Below are 14,233 nucleotides of genomic sequence, written 5' to 3'. Positions count from 1 at the left end.
GTATAAATACAAATATACAGAGAAGGAATGTTCTGGGCACACAATAAGCTATACCCTCATACTGTACTGTCTAAGGGAATCAATATGGAACCTCCTCTTCCCATATGTATAAATATAAATATACAGAGAAGGAATGTTCTGGGCACACAATAAGCTATACCCTCATACTGTACTGTGTAAGGGAATCAATATGGCACCTTCCTCCTCCCATATGTATAAATACAAATATACAGAGAAGGAATGTTCTGGGCACACAATACGCTATACCCTCATACTGTACTGTCTAAGGGAATCAATATGGCACCTCCTCCCATATGTATAAATACAAATATACAGAGAAGGAATGTTCTGGGCACACAATAAGTTATACCCTCATACTGTACTGTCTAAGGGAATCAATATGGGACCTCCTCCTCCCATATGTATAAATACAAATATACAGAGAAGGAATGTTCTGGGCACACAATAAGTTATACCCTCCTACTGTACTGTCTAAGGGAATCAATATGGCACCTCCTCCCATATGTATAAATACAAATATACAGAGAAGGAATGTTCTGGGCACACAATAAGCTATACCCTCATACTGTACTGTCTAAGGGAATCAATATGGTACCTTCCTCCTCCGATATGTATAAATACAAATATACAGAGAAGGAATGTTCTGGGCACACAATAAGCTATACCCTCATACTGTACTGTCTAAGGGAATCAATATGGCACCTCCTCCTCCCATATGTATAAATACAAATATACAGAGAAGGAATGTTCTGGGCACACAATAAGCTATACCCTCATGCTGTACTGTCTAAGGGAATCAATATGGCACCTCCTCCTCCCATATGTATAAATACAAATATACAGAGAAGGAATGTTCTGGGCACACAATAAGCTATACACTCATACTGTACTGTTTAAGGGAATCAATATGGCACCTCCTCCTCCCATATGTATAAATACAAATATACAGAGAAGGAATGTTCTGGGCACACAATAAGCTATACCCTCATACTGCAGGGGAACAATAGGACAGCTCCCACTCAGTGTTGGATATATTTCTCTGTATCGTACAGACCATTTTGCAAAATTGACTTTGGTCCCGGCTCACGGATTCATTCTGCTCTGCTACATAAACCCACAACATGTTGTTCCACTGCCACTCGGAGTGACGTCAGTACCTTTCATTAAATTAGATGGAAGGAAAGGCAAACACAACCCTGAATGACTAAGCCGACCGGCTGCCGGAGAAATAAAAGATTCCGTACAAGGCGCTGGCAGTGTGGCCTCTGTCTCCCGACTGCAGGAGAGATCTATGAAGAAACAAGGGGCAATATTTAGCACTGGCAGCGCTATGAAGCAGCTGTTGCACTGAGCTCGGGGTTCAATAACCATGGCAACAGAGGAGGCAGTCTCATCTTCATCCGTATCCCCTGAAGCAGCAGCAGCAGCAGCAGAGTGACAAGCCCAGCACTGTCTATAGCCGTGTAACACTGTCCTGCTCTGCATTCTGTACGGCTCTACGTTAACTACCCCTGGGAAGGTCGTTCTGTAAATTAAATCCTGCTCCTGACATCCAGCCCTGGAGTACTGGGGAAGCCTAGAAGAGCCAGGGAGGGTCACTGCAGCACTGAAATTCAGGTAGGAATTAAATAATTGAATAGAAGAGAAGGATGATTGTTTTTTTTTGTGTGTGTTGGGCAAACACATGCTGCTTTCTCTATATGATTCTAATCATATGGCAGTTGGTATTCTTTGGGGAAATTGAAACCCCCTATTAGTCTTTGTAATTTCCCTCCTGCGCCCCCCCCCAAAAGAGTTGGCTCAGAACTATTCTAAACAACCCCCCCACTGTCTTGATGATTTACTTACATCCTATAACCTTTCATCTGCTTCATGTCCCTGTGCAAGAAAGCACAGCATGTCTGTACCAAGGGCAAGTCATCCCCTGAGCATCCATTATACAGCACGTAGGTACCGAGCTTGTTTTCACGTCTATACACGAGCGTGGTTTCAGTAGCCATAACATAAACAGAAATGGCCCTTTATAAGGAGAACTCCAGGTCCCAAGCATTTTGGATGGCAGATTTATAAAAATATAATAGACGATAGACGCTACAATGGTATCAGCTGCTGCTTTTTTTTCAATTGACTGACGCTACAATGGTGTCAACTTTTACAGATATTTTTTTTTCTTGTTCTTGTTTCATGGGGCAGATAAAGGGTTAAAACCCACTGCCAAATGTGTTCTTCTCCGCATGCTGCCTGCTTGTTTACAACAGGAGTTACGGATGGTGCCGTATCTAGTAGCTCTGGATATACAGTCTGTTCCTGGAAACCATTGTATTCCCAGCACATTTTTTTTGGATTGGATTCTAGTAATATTAGAATATTAAATAAAAAAAAAAACATGTATGCATAGAAAAGGAAAATATTCAATGTATTTAGGCAAAAGTGTGGCATTTGGTATTCCAGTCCCTGCAGTAACAGCCAATGGCATTATTGTAAAGTAATTGATTTACGTGTGAAAGCAGCCAGTGAATAAGGTCACATCCTGAAAGATATTACTATCCCTTAATATAGATATTTCTGATTCCATTCGAGAGGCTCTGCTCCTGCCCATCAACGCCATAACACAGTTTTTTTATTTTGAAAATGGATTGTTAACACTGAATGACCTTCTTCTCCTCAAACCATATAGAAATATACATTTTTTTCTACTTTTGCCGTATTTTATTTTATATCTCTGCAACTCATTTTAATTTGCCTATCCCATTTGAAAAAAAAAAAACGTTGCATACATGACTTATTTAACCATAGCAATAATAATGTATAGCAATCACTTTGGATTTCACTGACTGTATGCTTCTGTATGGTCACAGAACTCCTAAGTGACTTCTTATATCCTTGTCATTTACAGTAGGGGGTACATTATCACTCATGTATTATCACTCGTGCATTATAAGGGATACTGTACCCCTTCTAATATCCTTCTCATTTACTGAGTTCCCTATATAACTCAGCCTTTAGCCTTGTGCCTTTATATGGTCACAGAACAACCCCTCAGTGACTTCTAATATCCTTATCATTTACAGTAGGGGGTACATTATCCCTTATAATACATGAGTGATACTCAGAGTTCCCTGTATAACTCAGCCTGCAGCCTTGTGCCTTTATATGGTCACAGAACAACCCCTCAGTGACTTCTAATATCCTTATCATTTACAGTAGGGGGTACATTATCCCTTATAATACATGAGTGATACTCAGAGTTCCCTGTATAACACAGCCTGTAGCCTTGTGCCTTTATATGGTCACAGAACCCCTCAGTGACTTTTAATATCCTTATCACTTACAGCTTTAAGTCCTGGAAATTAAAGTTGGCCATTTGCTTATACATTGTTGGAATATTTTTAGGCAGAGTTGAAGGTCAATCCATCCAGTTGGGTGGCTGCATTTGTATCAATCAAACATTTTCTCACACTGTGAGGCTGATTGGATAATTAGCACCTCAAGCTCTTATTAGGCCTTTTGCTTTGTAGGTCTACAACTACATTTGTTCCTGGTGATGGTTTAGATCAGGGATCCCCAGTGTAAGAAGAATTGGAGAGCAACACAAGTATGAAATAATTCCTAGGGGAACAAATAAGTGTTGTGATTGGCTATTTGTAGCCCCTAAGAGGACTGGACTAATGGAGGCTCTGTTTGGCAGTACATCTGGTTTCATGCAACCAAAAGAAATTCAAAAGAATCCCTGTTTTAAAGGCCACTGGGGGCAACATCCAAAGGGTTGGTGAGCAACATGTTGGGGATCACTGGTTTAGATGATGTTGCTTTATTGAGGTAATAGTGCCGGTGATGGTGTTGGAAAAACCAAATTGTGTTGCTGGAAGACCTGATATTACAAAAAGGGAGTCAAATGTTCCCGTGTGCTTAAGGAGTATCCATGAAATATGGATGAGGTTAAATAGGGCGCTTTGCAGTAGGGAAAATATGGAATATTTAGAAAAAGGCATGTCAAAACCCCAGTTCTTCAATAACTGGCAGAGTTAAGGTATAAAGCCCAATACCAGCTGAAGATATCCAACCATTTTTACATTGTGTCATATATCATTTGTATATATTGGAAGATTATCAGGTGTTGGGGAAACTTGAGTTATTAGAGATGGGGGACAGTGGTATAAACAAGAAGGTCACCCCAGCCTTTTAATTCTCTAGATGGATAAAGTACTAAAAGAATTCAAAAGCAAATAAACTACCCAAATATCAAGATTTTTAGTTGGTGGGATTTCTTGAGTTTTCTTTTGGTGGCAACATGGACACTGTATGGACAGTTCTACACTTGTAGATGTGATTCCGTATTCTGTATTACCATATAACTTAATCTTCTGCTCCTCACAAGATTATTGCTCAATGGCTAAGATTAGAAGTTCTACAGAAGAAAAGTCTACAAAATCAGAATAAACAGTGGTTTATTTGACCCTCCAGTGGTGAGAACAATTTATTTATGATCTAAGATCAATAGTGAGCACAGTGTGCATCCCATTAAAAATATATACAATCTAGTTAGCAAAGAAGGGTCAGAAATGTTCACATTTGCTTCACCTAGGTCTTAGCCTGTGGTGCTCATAAGATAAATGTCACAGTTTCTATTGTTGATGTCATAGTGTGACCAAGTTTTCAGAAGTTGATTGGACATCTCTATTGCTTCTGCTCACTTAGTGATAGCCAGGTTTCCAAGAGCACACATGGACAAATACATATGATCTGCGCACCCAGTGATGGACAGTTTTCCATGAACACACATGGACAGGTACATATTGTCTGTTCAACCAGTGATGGACAGGTTTCCATGAGCACAAATGGACATGTACATATTGTTTCCTCACCCAGTAATGGACAGTTTTCCATGAGCACACATTGACAGGTACATATGATCTGCTCAGCCAGTGATGGGCAGTTTTCCATGAGCACACATGGACAGGTACATATTGTCTGCTCTCCCAGTGATGGACAGGTTACTATGAGCACACAGACAGGTACATTTTGTCTGCTCTCCCAGTGATGGACAGATTTCCATGAGCACACATGGACAGGTACATATTGTCTGCTCACTCAGTGATGGATTAATTTGGGATGGACAGTCTTACATCCTGAAACAGAACATCAGAGGTAGAAGGCGCACACTCCCCAATAGAAAATCAAAAACTGACAAAAGTAAACATAAGCGAGGTGTTAAACCTCCAGGACACTACCCATCTGTAGTTTCCAGAAAATCATGCATGATTTTTTGTGCCCCTGATGAAGACCTCTATAGGTCGAAATGCGTAGGGCGACATGCTGTTGCCATGTGGGGTAACTAGCATGCAATAAAATTCGTTTTTATTTCATTATAGAGCTTACATCCTGAAACTTCTGATATTTAATAATAACAATAATAATAATAATAATAATACTAATATAGGTATTGCCTGACTCTATAGATATAGATCCAGGCATTATATATGGCATATTAAGCATATTAATCGGGAATCTGTTATCTATTAATCTTTAAATTAAGGCAATTCATCGTCTTCAAATAATTCTTAATTTTTGACCGATTTGTATTTTCTGTGTAATTACAACAGTCCATTTTTCTTGATGGTAGCAAATTTGATGACAAAAGAATCAGAAGGCAGGGTGCTCCACAGAAAGACCCTATATCTGTAAAACTACAGACCAGATGAATTCTGGGTAACAGATACCTCATTATACTAAACCCCTTTAAATCGCTTAGCTCCCTAATCCCTAAACTGCAATGTAAGTAGGCCATGCTGATCCCAACAAGTCAGAAATCCTCAGCTCTGCACGTTGATGTCTGCATGGTCATGATACAAAAAGAAAGATGTGAGACCTGCTGTTATCAAGTCCAGCTTTTATCAATGTTACACATTTTTATACAGTAAGTGCAATACAGGTGAGAGAAAGCAACATAAAGCTTTCAGTAGTGTTATTTAAGGATAGGGGGTCTTTGTTGTCACTGTTGGATCTTAAAGGACAAGAAATTTCCCACTGCTCTGTGGTTTGTACCTGCTCACTTGTTGTTCACATTGCTCAGGTGTTATATATTGCCTGGATTGGAACCAGACCTGAAGTTTATTGCACAGTTTGCAATATCTCTGCTCTATATGAGGAGACAGCCAGGTTCCTGATCCAATGTTTTCTTCTGATTATCCTTGAGTTTTTAGCTAGTTGTCATAGCTAGCTGAATCTGAGTTTCCCATCAACTTCTCTATATAATCCCTGGCTCTGAGTTTATTTACTTCCCATTATACATTAAAATTGTTTGAACTGTGTGCCACATTGTGACTAGTATTTTAGATTCCTGATTCCTTGTCCTGTTCATTCCAGTCCCCAGTATTGATCTCCTGGTTTTGATCTTTGTCTGTTTCCTGTTCTTGTGTTGTTTTTTTCTGGACTCTACTTTGTTGTTTCCTTACTGACTTTTACCCTGAGTTATCATCATCATCATCATTTATTTATATAGCGCTGTCAAGATATGCAGTGCTTTATGAGTTCAGGTGGTAGCACCTGAGAAGCTGAGGGCCAGGCCCAAGTCTAAGGGTGACTGTTATAGGCAGAATAGCATGCTTAGACATAAATCAAACCAAGAATAATAATGGGAAACATATACAACAGTTAAAAATGAAATCAAAACAGGATAAGCCCTCAGAACTAAAGGCAAGAAATCAAAACATCAAAAATAACCTGTAACTCAACATTTTTTATAAGGGTTTTATCTTTCAAAGTTTTTGTTAAGAACGGAGTCCAAATCCAGAACTAGCATCAAGTTCCTGGTCGTGGCTCACTCTTCCACCTATAACAACCATCTTTCACTTCGGAGGAGCCCTCTGCTACTTGGGTGCCACCAAGTCTTAACATGAGAAAACCAGGGAGAGAGTTCTGGGCAGGCAAGGGAACCGAACGTAGTACTCAAATAGAGTCCATGGAGCGTGGTCAAGGGACAGGTTGGGTCGACACTAATTAGGAGAAGCAGTACAGATTCAAGAGACGAGAGAGTAGTCGAGGTCACAGGCCGAGTCAAACACACCAATATTGAAGTACAAAGCAGGATCCAAGTGTACACGGGCTAAGTTCAGAACAGGCAGTGGACTAGACAAGGTCAGGGACAGGCAGGGTCAGGAACAGATCAGAACACTTACAAAACAGGCAGTGGACTAGACAAGGTCAGGGTCAGGCAGGGTCAGGAACAGATCAGAACACTTAGAAATCGCACCCAGGAACTATTGAAAATTGACCTTACGTTGGGTAATGAGTTGAAATTCGTGCAGTGAACATTGACATCATAGGAGGAATCACATCATCTCATATCACATACATACAGTACAGACCCCATAGTACTCCGTATTCCCCAGAGTACTTTGTAGTCTGTAGATATGTTTTTTAAGATCAAAATTTGAATAAAAAAAGCTTCCTGGGCCATCAAATGCTACATGATTCTAAACTACAGATGGAGATTCACTTAAACATTTGGCTCTAGAAAACTTAATGGACCATACTTTTTTTTAATTTACCCACAATGATCATCATCAAGCGGTGTGGATGGGGGCAACATGGCATGGCTAGATCATTTTGGACCTAAATTGTTCTGGCTTTTGATATTTAAATGGCTCCTGCATCATGCCATGTTGTTCCACATGTGACATGAATCTTGGGGAGTCATAACAAAGCTACATCTATAGGCGCATCAACTTCAAACCATTGTGTTAAAATGAAGAGCGAATACCACAGCTTATGCTGACTTTCATTTCCTTCTAAGGTAGAGTGGTCCTGCAGCATAGCAAATAACCATTTTCTTGATGTTTAACACTTTTATATTGACTTTGTCAAATATTAACTAGGTCTCCTCAAAGTTTGGACAGCAGCACATACTCCAAATAAAGTAAAATATAATCTTGGGGGCATGTTTACTAACAATGGAGATAAATATCTGGAGAGATTTCTGGAGGTGTTTCCCATAGCAACCAATCAGATCTTGGCTTTTGTTTTCTAAGTTATAGGTGGCTGTTTAAATCTGATTGCTGATTGATTGCCATGGGCAACATCTCCAGAAATCTCTCCAGATATTTATCTCCAATTTTAGTAAACATGCCCTATAGTCTTTAATGGTAAAACTTTTAAACACAAATTGATGTATTTTGGGTCAAGAGGATCAAAAACCTGACGCATTTCGGGCTCTTCCGCCCTTAATCATAAGCATATTAACTAGTTCTTTTCCAAGAATACTTCCCATTAACTGAGATATTATAAAATCAGAATACAAAATAATTCCATATTAATGTTCCTCATAGAACTCTATCCTTGCAAAAGACTTTCGTCAGTGACTAAAATAACAATTAGCTTTTGCATTTTACACCATTTACACAGGAGCAGAGAATTGGGTTAATATTAGCGAGAATGTGTTTTGGAATCTAAATCCCATTTGGCCATGTATTATTTATGCTCTCGGTAATCTGTGTAATTGCCGCATAGTCTTCTTGATCCCTGGCAATTTATCGGAGCACCAGAGTAGCACCGGGCAGAAGTCAAGGAATGTCATAAGAAAAAACCTCCAATAAAATGGTACATTTGCAAAATTATATTTTCTGATTAATATTATTGAAGAGAAACCTTCCCAGGAGCACAAACATACACATTGACCCCAAATCAATTTGTTTTTTATAATAGATAATGAAATATATCTTCTTTACTTGTAGTACATTATCTAAATATCAAATTTATTCAAAAGTAGAAGATACATTATATTTACAAATTACATTTTACTGCTTTAATCAAAATTTCCCCTTAAAACCTTATTAACAACACCTAGCCAATGGCCAGTCCCAGGGTCAGACTGGGGTGAGCAAGGCCCACTGAGGCTCCTATGCCAGGGGCCCCCAATACCCCTTTGGGGCCACTGCCACCCACCCACTCTCACACCAACAACAGCGATTGGAAGACGGCTGTTCGGCGTGGTCTACCAGGACTTTATCCGGTCTCCTGCCAGGCCAGTCTGACCCTAGCCAGTCCTCATTTCAACAGCCAGTGACACTTAGCGCTTTAAATTATGGAATGCCAGCCAATCCCTATCTTATGGGCAGCCAGTCATTAGAAGCTTGGTGGACCTGAAAGGGAACTGCAGTATATAAATCCCTCTGTCAAGGCAGAACTATTATTGGATATCCAATTGGAAACCCAAGTGGCATTGGATACATCCCACTTAGGGTGATTTTAGAATACAGTGTAGCACCCCTTTACGTCTTTTAATGGTTCTAGGATTGTCCTGTCTGTAAAATGAACATGTGATTGGGGCGTTGGGCGGATTTAGGGGTAGCATAATAAAAAATCCAATGTCTACTACAGGTCTAGTGATAATATGTATTAAAAACTGATCAGCATGGAGCATTTACTTGGTAGTTTTTGGAAAGTCAGTATCTGGTTGCAAGACAGAGATCCACTTAGTAGTGTCCATGACACCTGGTTGTACCTATGGATATACCAAATCATGGATTTATTTCAGCATTTGGCCTGTCTGGTTTTAAAACTGTTCAAGTGTCTTTAGGTACTTACCCTGTCATGCTTTGCATGAAACCTACCAGTACCTATATATTAAAATACCATCATGGAGGCCCATGTGTAGTTAAAATAACTAATTCTCAGCCAAAAATTGTGTTTTCAATAATTTTTACAACCAGCCTCAGACTGGGAATCTGGGACTGCAGCCTCTTGGGCCCGCACACATCCCAGCTCCTGCTGTAACCCCCACTGCCCCTGGTCTCCCGACCCAGGTGCAACCCTCTGTCCTGCCAAAGTCAAAACCCACTATGCCCCCAACCTTATTTTTAGCATGTTTTGGTCACAATCAGGCCAGTGGCCAGGTAAAGGTCACTGGCCCACACAGTGTTTGTGGTTGGTGAGGCCCATCAGGTTTTTTTCCAGTGTCCCACCAGTCCAGTCCATCCCTGTTAACTCAATACAATTTACCACCATTGTCAAATATATCAAGATCTCTTGGCAGGTACAGTGCATGTATTTTACTGTATATTCTATATATTAACAATGGTATGCACATATATACTCACACACACACAGACATATATATATATTTCTTAAAGAGAATTAGGTGTAGCCTTTCTCTGGTGTTTGGGCACCATGCCCAGAATGATAAATATCCCTGGCTCCCGTCCTCTGCTCTGAGAGACAAATTTATTTTCGCTAATTTAATGAAAAACATGAGTTAAAGGTAATTATAGTTGGAAGAATAATTGTCTCTTCACTGCAATTAACTGTTTAATGGGATCCTGTCATCACATTATTATCCCTTCTATTAGAATTTGACATTTTTTTTAATGTAGAAACTTTAATGGTGTTTTGTCAATTTCTACCGAATTTAGAGGTTCAGGTGTCATGTTCTCATGATGTCATGGGTGGGGCTACATTTGTTCCAAGTCTGATTGACTCATGACGTCTGTTCTGGAAAGCGTGTAATAGTTTGTAATACTTTTTAATGCGATGTTATTGAATGTTCTAGACCAGAACTATTCCAACTGGAGGCCCAATGGCCAGATGTGACCCTCCAAAGGATTTTTATGACCCCTGGAATGCTCAGAGGCTCCAGTGATTACAATGGGAGACATCATCATTTTAATGAGAAGCCATCATGACAACAGGGAAGCCACTAGTCCAACATCCAGACATGGAGATCAGTGCCACCAAGCAATGCACTTAACTGTTCAGATGAAATCTTGGTGGGGGAGAAATAAGTCACCTACTGATCAGTAACTCCATATTAAGGTGTTGAAGGTGATTAGTTCACACTTCTACTGTTCTTGTTGTTAGGACTTTCCATCTCCCGAAGCAACAAGGTACAATGTTCTCTGGGCAAAGTTGAGTAAAGTCAATATATCTATAGTCTACTGAGGTGAGCTCTTATTCTTCTAAAACAGAAGGGGTAGCTTTTTTCCTCATAGTTTTTTTGTCCTTAAAATTTCAAAGGAAGACCATTTTATTTGGCCTTAAATAACAAACTATTAAAGTGGTGGTTCACCTTTAAGTTAACGTTTAGTATGTTATAGAATGGCTAATTCAAAACAACTTTTCAATTGGCTTTTATTTTTGTTTCATGGTAATTATTTGCCTTATTCTGACTCTTTCCACCTTTAAAATGGGGGTCACTACACCCATTTTAAAACAAAGGCTCTGTAAGGCTTCAACCATATATTGGTGTTGCTACTTTTTAGTACTCACCTTTATATTCAGACCCTCTCCTATTCATATTCCAGTCTCTTAATCTGTGCATGGCTGCTAGGGGAATTTTTACCCAAACTGGAGAGCTACTGAATAAAAAGCTAAAAAGCCCCAAAAAAGCTCCCCACAAATATAAAAAAAAATGAAAACGAATTGCAAATTGTCTCAGAAAATCACCATACTAAAAGTTAATTTAAAGTTGAATAACTCATTTAAGACAATCTTTCATTACTCTCCTTTGGAAGGTCTAATATGGGTGCCTGCCATAGTAGAAAGCAAAGGTATCAGCAGGGCAGTGGTGATTGGTGATGTCTCAGGTCTTATGCCTTTTCCTAGAGCTCAGTGGTCTCAGCCAGTCCGCTTCAACTCATCCCTCAGCCATAAGTTCTTACAGGACATACTGCTATCATTGTGTATTTGTAAAGGGTGCTCATCCTGGTGATCTAGTGGGCCGGCGGGGACACCCGCCACGTGGTGCTTCCAGTTCGGCCGATCGTACTGCACTGGCTTAGGGCGCGCACAGAGCGAACTTCCGGGTTTTACGTGCGCAACTCCGCCAGCTTCATGACGTCATTGTGCAATGGCGTGAGATTTAAAGGTATTTATAGGGGCCTTTCATTCAAACCAATTGCCCATTGTAAGGTCTAACTTGTGTTAGTATCTGGGTGTGCTTATTATCTGTTTGATTCCGGTTTTTGATCCTGCCTGCCTGTATGACTATCCTGTACCTCAGTAATCCTGACCCTTGCCTGCCTGACCATTCTGAACTCCTCTGACCAAAGCATGTCTGACAATTCTGATCTCTCCTGGTGTTTGACCCTTGCCTGCCTGACTACTCTTTTGAACTCCGCTTGTACTGACGCCGGCCTGATTGACCTTGCTAGAATTCCGCCTGTACCGACCACTGCCTGTCTGATTATGCTTTGTCTTTTCCTTGAACTGTGCCTTCCGTCCAACACCTTGTTAATGACCGTGCCCCTTTGCTCGTTTAGAACCTTTGCTTGGCTCCTCTCTTATTAAGACCTGGCGGCATCCAATTACCTGAGGGCTCCTCCCGAAGTGAAAGGCGGCTGTTAAAGGCAGAAGCAAGAGCTGAGACCAGGGAACCCTGAATTTAGGGTGCCGATTGTGACAGTATTCTTTTTCTCAAGCAAACACAGGCTAAAAGTAAATACCCACCACCAAGGATCCGCTCTAGTCCTTGAGCCAAGATTTATGTTGTTTCTTTACATGAGAAGAACTGGTGTTCCAAGGCCATTTTCAGACAGGGAACATAAGGCCACACTGTGGTTGTCGTCTCCATGTTGATCAGCCTACGAGGGCAATGTGCTAGATTCTGGGAGGATGGGACTTATCAAGGGAAGGAGAAACCCAAACACAACAGCTAGCATTAACATTCTATGTTTCTTTCTGTTATATTCGTATTTTCGGCACAAGGGCTTGTTGGAGTTAACCTTTGCTGAATGTGTGTTTTTCACAGCACTTTCTGTATATCTGTTGCCTTTTTCCTATTAACTGATATGTGCAATCTTGTTGCCAGAGCAATAAAAGGAAAAAGCTGTCAGATTTCACTCTTTGTCTGTAACTGCTAATTAATTGCGCGGCTTCTGATGTAGGTGCCTGAATATTCTCTACGTGTGAATTAAACTTGTTCCCACTTAAACTCCATGGCCAGATTTCATATGTTGGTGTCCCTGCTAAACGCTGCCATAATTAGATGGAAAGAAAATCTCATTGTAAGATGTTTAGCATAATATTCTGGAATGGGCTATTTTGCCTACCATTATATTCCTTTTATTTTGGTTGCTCAATGTGGCCCCATCTCGAATCCCTGGTTAAGATTGTGTGTGATGTCATAATGAGCCCCTGTCGTTTGAGGTCCAGAACTGACCACCAGATATAGGAACCCTGAGGTGAAACAGTAGGGCAGAGTTGGAGACATTTAGGGTCATGTCGTATATAGTGCAATGTTGTCTGCAGGTATAGAAGTTATAGCATCCAATCAGGCAGTAGCATTCACTACACTACAAAAATGTGATTGGTTAGTGATTGCTACGACCTAAAGCAAGCTATGTACAGTTCTGTGATCCGTTATCCAGAAAGCTCCAAATTACGGGATGGCCGTCTCCCATAGACTCCATTTTATCCAAATAATCCTAATTTTAGAAAATGATTTCCCTTTTCTGTGTAATAATAAAACAGTAGCCTGTACTTGATTCCAACTAAGATATAATTTATCTTTATTGGAATCAAAACCAGTCTATTTGGTTTAATTAATGTATAAATGATTTTCTAGTAGACTTCAGGTATGAAGATTAGTGATGGGCGAATTTATTCGCCAGGCGCGAATTCGCGGCAGGCGAATAAATTCGCGAAACGCCCGCTAAAATTCGCGGATAAAATTCGCCGGCGTCAAAAAAAAATTTCCGAAAAAACGGTCGCCATTTCGCGCAAATTCGCCCATCACTAATGAAGATCCAAATTATGGAAAGATAAATTATCTGGAATAACCCAAATCCCGACCATTCTGGATTATAGGTCCCATACCTGTACATGTTATTGCATTGACCCTTTTACCTATTTTTGTTCAAAGGGATTCTGTCATGACTTTTATGATGTAGTTTTTATTTTTAAATGACACTGTTTACACTGTAACTAAATCACTCTACAATATAAAAGTTCATTCCTAACCCAACAAGTGTATTATATAGTTGTTATATTGGTGTGTAGGTGCATCTCAGGTCATTTTGCCTGGTCATGTGCTTTCAGAAAGAGCCAGTGCTGCACTACGGAACTGCTTTCTGGCAGGCTGTTGTTTCTCCTACTCAATGTAACTGAAGGAGTCGCAGTGGGACATGGATTCTTACTATTGAGTGCTGTTCTTATATCTACCAGAGAGCTGTTATCTTGTTACCTTTCCATTATTCTGGGGGAAGGGAGGAGGGTGATA

At 40.2% G+C, this 14,233-nt stretch overlaps 1 protein-coding gene across 1 annotated transcript in view; it reads left to right on the top strand.

The window, feature by feature from the left end:
• Positions 1-1,043: 1,043 nt before the first annotated feature.
• The window catches only part of fam135b.S (family with sequence similarity 135 member B S homeolog), a 73,384-nt gene continuing 60,194 nt past the window's right edge, over positions 1,044-14,233 (top strand). The window contains exon 1 of the mRNA XM_041568031.1: positions 1,044-1,638. The gene's annotated coding sequence lies outside the window, so the exon portion shown is untranslated. The remainder of the gene's footprint in view (positions 1,639-14,233) is intronic.

The sequence above is a fragment of the Xenopus laevis genome, chromosome 6S (genome assembly GCF_017654675.1).
Source record: "Xenopus laevis strain J_2021 chromosome 6S, Xenopus_laevis_v10.1, whole genome shotgun sequence".
NCBI lineage: Eukaryota > Metazoa > Chordata > Amphibia > Anura > Pipidae > Xenopus > Xenopus laevis.
This window is presented reverse-complemented; position numbering and strand designations above follow the sequence as displayed.